At 28.8% G+C, this 16,142-nt stretch overlaps 1 protein-coding gene and 1 long non-coding RNA gene across 2 annotated transcripts in view; both read left to right on the forward strand.

The window, feature by feature from the left end:
* The window catches only part of LOC111687210 (epidermal growth factor receptor), a 53,346-nt gene that overhangs the window by 19,206 nt on the left and 17,998 nt on the right, over positions 1–16,142 (forward strand). The gene's annotated exons all lie outside the window — the stretch shown is intronic.
* LOC124420891 lies at positions 139–2,531 on the forward strand. Its single transcript, XR_006941426.1, has 2 exons — positions 139–751; positions 907–2,531. It is a non-coding gene; the product is annotated as an uncharacterized LOC124420891 (long non-coding RNA).

A 16,142-nucleotide genomic window follows, 5' to 3' on the forward strand; every position in this document is an offset into this window, starting at 1 on the left:
TCATTAGAGGTATCCATAAACATAAATTTTCCTTAAACTAACAGATGTATCGATAAGAACACGTATTGGAAATCGATTGAAAGTTGTAAAATTGGGTAAAAAATAGTCCTTTTTGATTACTTCAGCAAAATGCTGAATGAGTACTGTTATAAAAAATATCAAGAAAACATCATTCCTTTGTTTAAAACATGGATAATATTGGAAAACCCATTGTTATCCATGCACTCAGCTCATGAAATATTAAGCCAGAAGAAAAGTTTACAAATGTAATTTAAGAATGAACCAAGCTTTTATTTCGGTAGGAAGATCAGAACCTTATTTTATTTTCTGTAAACAAAATGGACCACCTTAATATAAATAAATAGACAACAACTTCAATTTCAGTGTCGTGAGAATTTGTATGTGTTTTTGTAAATGTTGTACTTTTTTAAATCATTCTCATATAAACGAACATCGTGTGAATGAATACATGTTAAAACAAACGAAAAATAAAACTGTCAGTTGTATCTGTTTGGCATCATTGCATCAGCGAAAGTACCAGCTGTTGAAGAAGAAAACAAAATCATACATACAGTACATAGCTTTAAATTGGCTTAAAACGAGGGGATAAAACTAACTAATATACAATTTCAAATTTATTAATGCGAAAAGCACAGAATTAGCAACACTTTATATTTGTCGATTACAAAACAATTTTTAACGATAAAGTCATGTCATTACATATTTATATACATACATACGCATATTTAACGTACGTACGATACTTTTATATTTATAAACAAAAATTATGTATTCGTTCATTTGTTTTATTATATTTTTATTAGTGTTATTTTAATCACATTTTAGTGCCAGTTATCATAATGTATCGTATCTGATTTCTCTTCTTTTTTATCATTTTCGTTACAGGTAAGAAATCTTAAACGATTTAAAAACCACAAAAAAAAATCGATGAAACGAAAACAACAGACACAAAGTCAAAATAAAGATCCATTACCAAGTAAATACAAACTGTTAAAAATAATGCATTGCAAAGAGAATAAGCTGCCAAGATTCAGTAAGTTAAATAAAATACAAAACAGAGTAATGACCCTTTTTGAAAGTTTTTATTAAAAACCAAACAGAAAGGGCTCGTGCCCGAATTATTTATAAATTATTTGAGCTTTTTACATTGAACTTGTACAAAAAATATGTATTTGAAATGTTTATGAAGAGCACTTACCTAATTAATAAATAATAAGATTAAAAATTAAAAAGCCCCAATACATATACTCTTACACACACATAATCAGATGGGTGAGGGTTTGGTCTATAGGAATGTTATAGATATAAAATAAAAACCCTTAAATGATGAAAAGAAAATAAATAAAATACTGACTGAACATCCAACTGTTTGTCTTTCCATTCATTTGTTTGTTTATTTGTGGTTATGTCTGTATGTTGGTTATTTTTGTTGTTGTTAAGATCTTTGATGTGGAAAGCTTAGGCCAGCAACAGTTGAGAAATCAAACATAAAGCTTAAAACCACCAGCAGGAGCAGCAGCAGCAATTCTAGAACCAAAACAAATGATACAAACACTGGTGGTTTTAATTAAAATTGTAAAATAGAGTTGCCATATATACACATTAGGGTGACAAATAATCAATTTATTGCAAGATTTTCAAGTCTTGTTGAGATATAGATTTTGTTTATAATACTTTACCAAATCTGGCAAGCCTATAAAACCAAACATAACTACAAAGATCATGAATGATTGTTATGAAGAGAGAAAATAATAATAATAATAAAAAAACAATAAAAAAATAAAAATCTATAGTTCTTTCAACAGTACAACATGGCCTGTTAGTTGTGTTACAAAATGCACGAAACTTCACGCCTGGCCAACGCCACCAAACAAAAGAATCCAACAGAAAACAGATACAAAAACAACAAATAAAATGCGACATATTCAACATTTCGTTTAATCCAAATAAAACTTATTCACAAATACATACATCAATAATTATTAAGTGATTTTTATGTGTAGTTTCGTTTGGGAATCGCTGAATAATTCGCTAATTCGTTTAGTGATAAGTGATGAAGTATGGCTACATCTAAACACGATTATGTCAATAGCTGATCTCTGAAGATCATATTAGGTTATATTCTTCTGATGCCAGACTCATTAAGTAATGGAATTTTAAAATGTTTTTGATTTCATTTCATTTTAATAAAAAATTATTTTTAATGGTTTTTCACAATTCATATTTACGATTGTATACACACACTCTTATACCTATAAAATCATACATACATATGTCCCCAGTATACACGTCTACTGTATAGAGAACCCGATAACCTTTAGGCATGATCATGTTAAACGTTGATAATAAGTGTTTATAAAATTATTTATTATTATTCGTATTCCTAGTATTTGTCTCTATCTGTCCATCTGAATATGTGTACATTCTTATATATACATACATACTTCACATAACAAGTTCATATAAATGTGTTCAGTAATAAAATTCAATATGTGTTTCAGTTAAAAAAATTATCGCTAAAGTAGCGTAATTTAAAGCTGATCTTTGCATATTAATTTTGTTGTTAAAACAATTCTGTTGTTTCCTAACAACATTTTTAACAAAAGCCAGTGTTTCAATTCATCCATTCCTTTTGCTCTCTATTTTTTTTTTTTTTTGAGAAACAAGAGTATAAGATTGAGAGAGTAGCAAAAATAAATAAATTCGAATATGTATAAGAGAATTTATTATTGAAAAGTCTTTTTCGAACTACAACAATTGTATAATAGTGAAGACACTTACCGTTGAAGATTAATCAACTGCTTGAATATCGATGTTTTGTGATTGTCTTCAATGAATGTATTGGTTTTTAAACAGTTGATTTTGCCAGGTTTAAGGCGTAACTGAATTGGTTTTTGTCGTAACTAACTTCGATTTATTCAATAAAAATCGATAAGTCTCATTATATCGAACTAATTTTCTTTAACTGTTTAATAAATAGAAAAAAAATGCATTAATGATGCCAAAAAACGTTCACTCATGTCCGCAAAATATTAAAATTTTTTAATTAAAATCTGTATTATTTGCAAACAAACAAAAAGTATGAAATATTTTTAAAATTATTTGATTTTTATAAAAACATTTCTGTTAAATTTTACCTTAATTCCGATGTATTTAAGCAATTTGTCGGTAAAAAACTAAGTCTTTAAAAGAGGTTTGATACTTAGGATCAAATATGTTCCGATCATCATAGTTAAAGTCAAATATTTACGTTTAAGGAATTTTTTTAAATAATACCTAAAATATTTGATATACGTGAATGTACCTTACCAATATTTAATTAATAAGAAAAAATAACGCAAGTAAAACATATGTATGTTCTAGCCATATACATACATATATAGAAAATCACATCAGCATACATACTATATAGTATTTACGAACAAAATCTGCAGAGAAAAGTAATAAAATTCATATTATGTATGTATGTACATGGATGCTGTATATTAGTATTAAAAATTGTTTAAAGAGTATTTAAGATACAATAAAGGTAGTAACAAGAAACTTACTTGTTAACAAAATAATCTCTGTAAATGTTACCAACTCTTTCAACTCAAACATTCTTAAAATGGACAAACTAAGAGATATAAATAATTCCTCCATTTAATGAAAGAGAATTTTCAAACCAAGATTTATGATGTTAATACTGTATTTTTCAATTTAGTGGGTAAAAATCTTAAAATTTATCTTAAAGATACATGTATGCACAAGTGAGCGGTTAAAACTGAGAAAGTATTTTTTGTCTCTCACCTATATTTTTACAATTTAGTAAACCGGTTTGATTATAAATCTTTCAATTTCTTAGTAATATTAATAAAACACAACAAAAACAATAACAAAACAGCCGTCTTTAAAGATTTTTATTTTTACCATAAAAGTATAGGTCTCAAATACCCATACAATCAAACGAAAAATATCTCTAAATAAACACGAATACTCTCACATTGCAGATACATTAAAATGGTACAAATTGATCATATGGATTTATACAAATTTCACATAGATACACAGATGTTTGTACTGGGTTTAATTGTTGCCATATTTAATTATTTTATAACCAGCAAATAAGATTTTATAAATAAAAAAATGTACAATTAAAAAAATTACACATGTAATATATTTACATATGTACATATTTAGTTTATACAAAGAGTTGATTCCTACTTTTTGGGTATTTATACCTATTTTGAAAAATATTTATTTTTTTTAACAAATCTAGTCTAAATACTACATTCTGAGATACTACATATCCTTTTAGAAATAACAATTTAAGACTTTTTAGTATTGAAAACAATTTAACATTTTAAATAAACATATGGCAACACCATGCTTACTTTGTTCGTGCTAATTTATATGAAAGCATAGCAACACTCGAGTTTTGTTCATGTTCGTTTAATTGTTGTAAATTCTTAAACAATTATGCGAAAGGGCGATACCAGCCACTTCTTTTACTTTATACTTGGTAATAGTGTTATATTCGACTATGGTAAATGTAAATGCTTTCCAATAAACATTAGGTTGATATTATTATGAAATTTTCGCTGGTAGGAAACTTCTGTGTATCGAATTTCATAGCTATGCTCGGTAATGTGCGTTAAAGTCAATTTCTGAAGAGGACCTTACATGGGAGTAGGTTCAATTATGGACCGATTCTCATAAAATTCGGTAGAAATATTTGTGCTCATAAGAAACATACTTATGGGCAATTGGAGTCAAAGTCATTTTGGAGGTGATCATAAGGGTCAGTAATAAACCGATTCTCATAAGACTCGTTTCAGTCAAAACTCACCGCTAAACTCGCATACAACAGTTATGGCTGTTAAAGCTGTTTTCGAGGGGCCACTTGTATGGGAGCTATACGAAAACGTGGACCGGTATTTTTCAATACCAAACAAACCTTACCTATAGGGAGTATTTGTGTAAAATTTCAATAAATTTAATAAGTAAGGAGTGAGATCGAAAAATTCTTAACACACGTTTTTCATTACATTTTCCAACCAAAGTATTATTTGATTTTTTTTTTGATCAAGTTTCCTTTGAAAAACATGTCAGTTATTATGTGTAATGTCAATTATATTAATTTTTTTGTTAATCTGATTAAAATGAGTGACCAGAAAAAAGTGCGTACTGAAATTATTAAATATTTTCAACTTAACCCAACTTGGTCTTACAAAAAGTTGGCCAAGCATACAAAGGTCTGCCGTCAAACTGTTTCCAATGTTATTAAACAGTACCGGGAGAACTTGTCAGTTGATAGAAAACCTGGTTCAGGTAGAAGGAATGGTCCACATGATGTTTCTAAAGCCAAAACAATAGAACGCATTTTCAAAAGAGCTCCCAACACATCCGGTAGGAAAGCAGCTCGGTTAGCTCAGTGCTCGGACTATTTGGTACGAAAAGTTAAAGCTAATGCAGGTTTAAAAACATACAAGGCTCAAAAAGTTCCTGACAGGAACGCTGCTAAAAATTTAGAGACCAAAAACAAAGCACGGAAATTGAAGTCAAGTTTTATAAAAAATATTCTTGCTGCATAATGGATGACGAAACGTATGTTCTGGCAGATTTTTCGCAACTTCCAGGTCAAAAGTTTTATGTTGCTGATGCTCGAGGGAATGTTAAAGAAAAGTTTAGGACCCAAAAGCAGACAAAATTTCCCAGAAAGTTCTTGGTATGGCAAGCAATATGCTGTTGCGGCAAAAGAAGCCAATCATTTGTTACAACGGGCTCTATAAATACCGAAATTTACATCAAGGAATGTTTACAAAAAAGGCTGCTTCCATTCATAAGACTTCATAATGTGTCCACTTATTTTTGACCTGACTTGGCATCCTGTCACTATGGTAAACAAGCCCTTGAGTGGTACAAGAACAATAATGTGGTATTTGTACCAAGAGAGGCAAATCCTCCAAACTGCCCGGAGCTAAGGCCAGTGGAGAGATATTGGGCTCTTGTTAAAAGAGAATTGAAGAGTACAAAAAAGGTGTCCAAAAGTGTGGTAGATTTTAAACGGAGATGGACTACATGTTCGAGCAAAGTGACAGAAAGCACTATAAAAACGTTAATGGAAGGGTTTCCGAAAAGGGCTCAAAATTTCATCACTAGTGATTAAAACTATAAAAATATTTTTTTTTTGTAAATTGTAATAATAATTTGAATCAAATAAAAAAAAAAATAAAACTGTAAGTTTAGTGGTTTCTTTTTTATAAACATATATGTATGTTAAGAATTTTTCGATCTCACTCCTTACCTAGAATACATATACATTTGTTAAAACATGCTTAACAAAACTATTTTATGCTAAAAAGTAATATTTGTTTGGAAAAACATAAAGAGCGGTATAATTTAAAATGAGTATTTGCAAAAAGAAATAAAAACTAATTTGCTAGTGAAGATGTTGCTGATGACGATTAAAATGATTAATAATAAATTGTTCGTTATGCTGTTTTCCTTGAGCCATATTATTTGTATTTTAAGTAAAATCAAATAAAAATAATTAAGTTTAATTTTTATAACTGAACATCAATAAAACATCATGGGAATTAAAATTTTGTATATCAGTTATGATTATGCCATTGTTTTATTTTTGTACCAATAATTATTAGAAATAAAAAGTTTTCAAACATTTCCAAGAGTGTAAGACAAAAATGTCTACATTGACATTCCTCAGCACTTTTGATAAATCTTCAGCTCAAACAAAAAGATACAAAAATCATAAAAATCATGTTTCCATTATGTTTAACACTTGTTGGACAGACAATAAATTGTGTGCTGTATGTTGTGGAAAGAATAAGAAAACAATAGCTAAATCTTTTGTTTAAAATGAGTTTTAAAATGAAGCCAAAACTAAGTAGAACACTTCGGCTTGAGCCATGTATACTTCAATCTAAATATTGAAAATAAAAAATTAAATGCTTGACCTGCCTCTTTTTATCAAACAGTTTTCTCTGTATAAAAAAAGAAAGGTTTGATTAGATGTTGCATGATTGTCTGTAACTTCATCATCTGTTTGACTTTCAAACAGCCCTTTTACCTAAAGGTCTTTAAAATCTTTTTGTTTAAATTATTATTATCGTTTTTTGTTTTGTTTTTAGGCTTTGTTAATTCTAATTTTTGATTTTATCAAATTATAAATGATTCTTTATAATTTAGTTTTTTTTTCGATTTGATGTTACGTTAATTATGTGTGATGCGGATAGATTGAGTGCTGCGAGTTTAAACAGGTTTCAAATGAGATTCGTTGCGGTCTTCGTGAATATTCAAATCATTTGTTAAGCAAACCCCCTAAAGGTTTATCGGTTTCTTCTAATTTTCTAAGGAAAAAATATTATTACCCAACAAGCACTTAGGTTTAATAATAATAATAAATTAGTGTTCCCTTACATGTGAAACCTTTGAAAACGATTTGAAGAATGTGTAAAATTGATACTTACAGCTCTTTAAACACAAATGGATGCTTTTCTATCTAGTTTTTGAAATACACACAATACAAAAATTGAATTTAAATATGAGTAATTGAGAGAATTTAACCTAATGTTTGTTGGGTGTATGTATACCCATAAATATTTTTGTATATTTATGTGTTTAGTAAACTTCTGTAAAAGAATGTTTAAAAATGACCGCCAACAAGATAATAATTCGTTGGATGTGCAAGTATTTTTGGATTTTTATATCTGTATTTTATATGTTTTTCTTTTTTTTTGTAGCGACAACAATTATCTTTTAACAAACATGAAGTTATTTTGCACAAAAGCAAAAGATTTTTATTCCTTATATTATTTTCGTTAAAAAATTTTGTATGTCTAGATGTATACAAGTTGGCAATAAAAAAAAACTTAAGCTACGGGTCCAATAACAATGTTAAACATGAATTTCATGTATGTCACTTAACAAAATTTACACAGAGAAAAAATATTGATAGATAGTAAAAACTTGGCGTAGTTTCGATGGGTCAACACAGATGATAACTATAAACCAACTAAAAAATAGTTTAATGTTATTTAAATGTAATTTTTCTCGCAGTGCATTTCAAATATGCCACAGATAAAACTTGTAGAAACTTATGTTTGTTTGTCGTTGAAGACTGAGTACTTTTTATTTTTTTTGTTTTGCTGCTAAGATCATCAAAAAAAAAAGAAGCAGAAGAAGGAGTAGACCTTCTACTTAATCTTGGTGTAAAAAGAAACCAAAGATGACAACCACAGCATGAGGCCTTAAATGCATAAATGCTAAGGTTGCAATAGCAAACAATAAACAGCATTCCAGCGGTAAATCAAGAAGCTTACTAAGGATTCCAACAACCACAAATACAATAAGAAACATAAACAGAATGGCTGGAGAAACTTACTTTTTTCACTAAGCTCCGTTTTTTTGTTCGTGTTGTAGTTAAAAATTTCAAAGCGATGCCAAACTCTAGATAACAACTGAAAAAGCAACTTCTTTTATGGTATGATTCCTAAAGGGCCTAAAATGTCTTGTTAAATGATGACCACAGCCAAAAAAAGGTAAAAACTAACTCTGCGAAAGTCGTGCTATCGCAGCGTCTTTAAACAATAGTTGAGAAAAAGCATAAGTTCAACTAAAAACAAAATGAAGTAAATCGTGCTAATTTGTTACTGTGACTGATTTTTTTTATTTTTTAGCCTTTTTTACTTTAAGCCCGAATGTAATTAATGATGATGATCAAAAGTAAAAGCCCAGCATTCAGAGAAAAACATTAAAAAACTTTAAATAAAGGATCAGCATTGCTGTTACCTCAAGAAGAAAAACTGAACATCAATTTAAAACAAATAAATTCCAAAGTACTCGTATCAACAACCTTGAGAATGTGGTTCTTGGTTGCGGATTCAAACTAATAAAAAGCAATATTAACACATTATAAATACCTTGGCTTAACATTAAATTTTTACTTATACAACAATGAAGATATATACATACAAATGTACATATGTAAATGCTACTTAAAGAAAATGGCAAAAGAAAGATGCACAGGAAAATGCAAAAACACAAACTACATACATTCTCTCTAATACACACTCGCAATGATGCCATAACAAAATCTCCAAACGACCTCAAGTCTTTGGTAGTGGATGTAATGGTTGATGTGGATTAAACATGATTTTAGCCAAATCAGAAAAACAACAAACCATCTCAGCTATTCAGTCAGTCAGGCAACTAACCCGCCGCTCAGTCAGTCAGACTCACCCATTCGAACAGTTTGACAAACAAACATCAATATTTGGTCCCTGCAACCTCAACAGTGCTGGAATACGAATAAAAAGTTAACACATGTACACGACAATGAAGATCTGTACAGAAAGCACAATATCTAGAACTTGACCACGTTTATCGTGTTGTAATCTTTATGTAAATTGTCTACGTACATAAGTAAGTATACTTGAGTATATATGAATGTACGTATATACTCACGTATATATGTATGTAGCATATTAAAAGTTAAGATGATGTTGATGATCATTACGAAAAGGAAGAAGTGAAGGTATACATATTTCAAGCTCAAGCATCGTTATGCCACGAGCACTATGTAAGCACTTAAAAACATAATAAAAATTTACCCGAACTTAAATAGTTACAAACACACATATATTTACTAAATATATAGACGATTCAGAAACAATCACATGCATAAATATAACATACAACCTTAAATGTTTGTTGATGCTGCTAAAAACAATGATGATTCCATCCCCACCTCAGATCAAATGTACAGGATTCTCTACTATATGATTATAATAATGTTACAAATATACAACGACAAAAATAGGGGACTCTATATTTTCTACCTCATAAGAGGGAGAAATTTTGATGTCAATTAAAATAAGAGCTATAGTTATTTGACAGTTTTAAAATTTGGCCTACAGATTAACCCAATTTTTTATGATCCTTAGAAATATTCAGTTTACAAATAAATACATAAATACCATGTTCGAAAAGGGACGCCTGTTCTGATTTTTTCAAATTGCTGGAGTTGGTAATGTATTTGTGGTACTTATTGTTGTTATTTAATTTACAGCAAATGCATTACTGACGACGAAACATTTGATAAACACTTGGATGGAATACGTATGCATGGATCTTTATAACTATAATCAACCAATACAACAAAATCGTACACATTACCCAGCAGTTCGGCAGGATAGTCTTGAACTACATATTTGTTAAACTTGTTATATTGGAAGTCAATCGTCACTGCATAGATTACAAATAGACAAGACAATTGGTGAGCTGAATAAATGACTCACCACCGCCCTTTGTTCTTCTTACACTACGGTGGAGTTGTTCTACCGGTCCATCTACAAACACTATGCTCAAATATTCGAGATATCTGATCATTGTTGTCCAGTTGCCTCTATTTAGTCGGCAACAGCATCTAAAGACGTATTCGTATTATGAATAGTGAATAGTATCACTTATATAAGACACCGTTCATCCATCAACATTCAACCCAGTTGCACCATTGCATTTATAATGCTTAGTCACTCCTCTGTGGTTTATCTGTTCGGACCAGCACTGTACTTATTTCGAATTATAGACTTTACCGTACATCAGTCTTTTAACCGACATTCTCTTCTCGCGACTTTGGTGCACCCCGAGGTGATCTCTTCAATAACAGGGATAAGACAAGGTACAAAACTCTACCCTACCGGTTCCCGGTAGATACAATTGATATAATCAAGGTAACATTAAAAAGAGACAGTAAGAAAGATTGTTGAAGGAGGCATGGCACTAAACATTTTTGCGAAAGTTGAAAACTGTAAATTGAACTGTAAGGTGACGAATGTCTTAACTCTTGTTTACAAAGTGTACATTCGTGACGAAATGGTAGTTAAACTTTAGAGGAAATGACTTTTCATATTTTTGGACGCATTGAGTCTTTCCGAACTGCTGGGTAAATTTACACACTCATACAAACATGTATTTACTTGGAAGATTTACTTACTAAGGATTGCCATTATAATGATCGTCAACATTAACGTAATGATCATTACAATCATCTACTTCGTGATAATAACGTGCAATAACTCTTTTTATTTTTTTTTCTTACGATGATGTTGTTGGTTTTTTGTTTTTCATGAACACAAATATAAAGAAAAGAGTTTATAATTTACAACAACTCTGAGCTGAACTTTATGTAACGTTTAAATGTAAACTCAAGAAAAAACAAAAATAAATAAACAAAAAATACAAAACTAAAAAAGTAAGCGGCATTTTTAAGCAATATGGATGGATTCTTGGTATTTTACAAGCAACTTAATCTTCTTCTGAAATTCATCTTAATGATCATATATTATGATGATAACTAAAAATGAAGATGAAGTCCAAAAACAAATCGAACTTAAGCTTAATGATAGTCATCATATAGAAAGCTAAAACATAAATATGTATTTATTTATTTACATTCTAAAGTTTTGTTGATGTTAACTTTCGAATATTTTAGAAACTTTTAACAAATAACTGTTGAATTTAAGAAATATTTTCTAATAAAACTTTAATACATAGATGTTGCAATTAACTACCTATATAATTGCACTTAAATAAAAAATAATAGTTTCTGTCTATTTAAATACAACTTAAAGTCCATTTAATGTTTATTGTAACCTCCATTTACAATTGCTAACCGAATGCCTTTTGACTTTTGGTTTTGTTTCTTACACAGTTGTTGTTACGTATTACAAGGATTTAATGTTAACATTAAATTTGTTTTTCGTCCTTACCGTAATGGTAGGAATTTCTGCAAAAAATCGATTTAGTTGGTTACTTGAAAATTAATTATTTAACCATTAACTAATACAAAAGCCATAAAGATGTTGCTTACACAAAAAACTGTATATGTATTTATTGATGTACATATGCATATATGTGTGTATGTGTCTTCATATTGAATGCGAATACAAAAAATAATGTCAAGTACCTTATTGTCATAAATCTGTATAGGCTCTCGAATAACTAAAATTAATGATTAAACTTTTATCCTTCTTCTTCTTAAATCTTTCTTGAAAATCTCAAATTTCTTTTAAAACTACAACCTCACTTACCTCACCTGTCCACAGAACGAAATATGGGTTCGTCCCATCTCAGTCCATTTCAGCAGCATTGTTGCTATAATGCATACAGGTTGTCTGTCATCTATCCATACTTCGAAACAAAATTCTGAAAAGTACAAGCAAAACAAGCAGGTAACAAGAACAACAAATATGAAAAAAGAAAACAAAAACATTTAAACCTGATCATTTTTGGAATTCCCAAGAAAGAACAAATGAAAATATAATACTACGATGTCTAATGGTTTTGTACTTGTGAACTTATACAAAACAACAACAACAATAGCATCACCACGAATAGAAAGAGAAAACAAACAAATACTAAATCTTAAGAATCCTTTGGCGCATCTGCTTGAGCTCAGTATAATGAACATCGGCGTAACTAAAATGTACAACACTTGAAAACAAAAGAGCAATGCAACAAAAACAACAACAACAATACTAATAACACAAACAAATGTTATCGCTTTTAGTTTTAGCGCTCATCAGTTAAAAACAAAAGTCAATGCCAAAAATCCATACTCCTCTATAGTATTCTTAAAAATATTTCTTCCAACATTGATTTTGTATTATATATAAATATACTTAGCTTGCTCTTTGCCTGTTGCTACAGATACTTTTGCTGCTGTTGCTGCTTGTACTTGTATCCCGCTGTGTATGGCGTGAAACTCAAGTGGTTGGCTTGTTCGAGTACATCGTCTATTGTTATTAAATCCAACAACCACTTGAACTTCACAAAAGAAATTTTGTCCATTTTCTTTTTGTAAAAACTATCTTTTGTTACGCCTTCAAAAAATTCAATCTTAAATATTAAACGAACATTAATAGAAATTGTAATCATCATCATTGATATGCTGGAATTCGAAATGGTCAACTAAGGTGTGAACGAAACTCAAAGAACAACAGCAAAAAATAAGTGCAAAATTTGTTTATCAAAATACATACATATGTATAAATTCTTAAAAGTGGGGAAGAAACAAAAGTCAGCAAAATTTTATGTTAAAAATTAGTTTACACTCAACTTATATGATTGCATCAAATAAAAAACTTCAGCAAATGAATTTTTCGTAAGAAATTTAATTTTGGCTATTCATTAAGTTAAAAATTTAAATTATATTTGAAAAATCCTATTATTGAGAACTTTTAACTGAGAGTACTCGTGCTATGTAATCTTTTAAAGGGCTTAGAAATGATTCCCCTAATGGGTTTAAGTAAATATATATGTACATGTTGTCGCAAAGTTTAAGACAAAACATCAGCAAATACAAACCCTTTAATGACCTTAGGAAACACATGCCCGATATGTGTAAAGCACACGCAAACAAATATTAAAAAAACCTGTTGATAAAAAATCAGACAAATACTTATTTAAGATTGTTCAAGTTAAAAACTGAAATTGAAATCAAAAGCGAATGTAAATACATATAAATAAAACCTCTTAAATCCGCTTAGCAATTAAAACTAATTGTGACAAATTTTTATACAGAATTTAAAAATTATTTCCCTCTTGCCCTAAACTCGTGTGTTGACAATTTTTTCCGTTGAATTAAACAAATCGTTTCGAAAACTTTTCGTTCGCTCTTCTTTCAATTCTGTTCGTTCTGTATTTTGAAGTTATTTTTTTGTTAACGATTGTTTTCGTTTTTGTTTGTATTTTGTTTGGCTGTCTGTCGGTCTTTTTGTCATCTGGAGTGAGTGGCGACGACGACGATGGTGGTGTTAAAATAAAAGCTCTAATGCGCATGCGTACAAATGTATTTCAATTTTAGCAAGCCGGTTTCATGTTTTAACAACTATTTGTTGATTTTTGGCATACGTTGTTGTTTTCTGATGAAAAAAAAAAAAACAAAAACAAAAATACACTTAAAACAAAACAACAAAAACATATAAATATTGTAAAATAAACACTTCAGTACATGCATACGAGAAATAAAAACAAACAGAAAACGTCATACAAAACATACAACGACATCATACATACTAACGAACACGCTGAAATGTTAATAAACCCCATTCACTCACTCACAGATACTTAACCATACACACAGAGTTTCTTGGTTTTGTTTTTCATAGCTTTAAGTTTCCAAGAAGAAGAAAAAACCATCAGATTTTAAGTGTGACTTTTTAATGGTTTTGTAAACAAATACATACAATCATCAACCAACCAACAATTGAAATTTTTAACAGCAAAAAACTTAAAAAGTTTTACAAATACATGTTCATATGCGAATTGATATGACTTTCATTTATTGAAATTTGTTTCGAATTCAAATAACTCGTATATATATGTATGTATGTACTAATAGATAGTTCTATTAGTTTCAAAAATTTTCATTTTAATGAGACATTCTAAAATTTATATATTTGTTTTGAAAATTTGATAATTAAAATATATCAAATTACATAATTATAACATTTCTAAATGAAAGTTATTAAAATTACTTAAATACTGCATCTGAAATTTTCTAAACAACAATATCTAAAATGTAAAATGTTTGCTTATACTTTATATTTAAATAATTAAATAATTTATTTCATGTGTTGTATTATATTTTATGGAACTTTCTTGCCCAGTTTTATTCATTTAGCTTTTTAATAATAAATATATTTAATATCTGCTAATTTTTCCTATACATACATACATACATACATACATACATACATACATACATACATACATACATACATACATACATACATACATACATACGTACATATGTACATATTTTGCTAATTTATTGAGTTCTTGGCTTAATGTTACGATGTTAATGGTTTTTTAAAGCTTATTGAGGTTGTTTTACTGAATCAAAATTTAATGAATAGATAAAACTAAATTTTGACCAAATCGAATTGATAAAAAATAATATTTATTCGTACATCAGGTAAAAATTTATGTTTTTTATCAAGTTTATAAATTTGTAAATGAAAAGGGGATTTAAGTAATTAAAATATAATTTCCTTAAAGTTCCGCTGCCATTTTTAGGTAATTAGTGTATTATGTACGATATTTTATAGATTAACTTAAATAGTTTTTCCTTTATAAGGTTGTCATGAAGATGATATTCGGTTCCAAAATTGCTGAATGTCGTTCAACAATAAATCAAAATTAAATTTCAATTTATATGAGAAATCTATTAACACCTGAATCTGGTTTAATTTTGCTAAAAAGTAATAAAATGTCAAAGGTATTAATTAAAAATTACATTGTATTGACTAGCATACATATACATAAATATATGCATATATTCTTTGATCAATAACATTTTCGAAAAATTATTGGTTTTTCACTTCAGAGACTTTAAATTTTAAAGCTATAATCTGTAGCAGTAATTCGGATTTCAGATTTTCCAACACTGAGACACAGTTTTATATTTTACATAAAATACCCGGGAATATGCATTGGTGTTATTACAATTTGAAGCGACTGAGTCAAGTTAAATTTATAGACCAATTTTTTAATGACGATTTCATTAATATTATAAAATATAGCTTATTTTTTAAAGTAAAATTTGAAAATAAAATTAAAAGGATTTTCGAAATAAAATTTAAAATTGCTACAAATTATATTCATACATAATTGTAATGGATACTAATCGTTCTAAATCTTATAATATAATATTTAATATTGAAATAGTACATTTTAAATCAAAATTCATTGTAGCTTATCAAATTTACAGTTTTTCTATTTAGCTAAAGATTTTTGCTACTCAAAAAAGAAAAAACATTAAATATAAAAATAAACAAAACCCACGTTTAATATAAAATTTAAGAAAATTTATCTCAACAAATCCAGATAAATTTCAATAACAGGTGAGAGTAAAATCTGGTCTCTCCGACCTGTTTTTTTTTTATTATAAAATGAAGAGATTTTACTTTTTCTGTAGTTTCTAAAAATACAAGAGATACGAACAAGACTACCTGGAAATACCTGGGCGCAAACTCAATACAGACCAAAATTGCGCTTACTAACAACAATGCTGTGCAACACATTTTGTTCAAAAAGGTGGTTAAAATGTAGTGAGT

The sequence above is a fragment of the Lucilia cuprina genome, chromosome 6 (genome assembly GCF_022045245.1).
Source record: "Lucilia cuprina isolate Lc7/37 chromosome 6, ASM2204524v1, whole genome shotgun sequence".
NCBI lineage: Eukaryota > Metazoa > Arthropoda > Insecta > Diptera > Calliphoridae > Lucilia > Lucilia cuprina.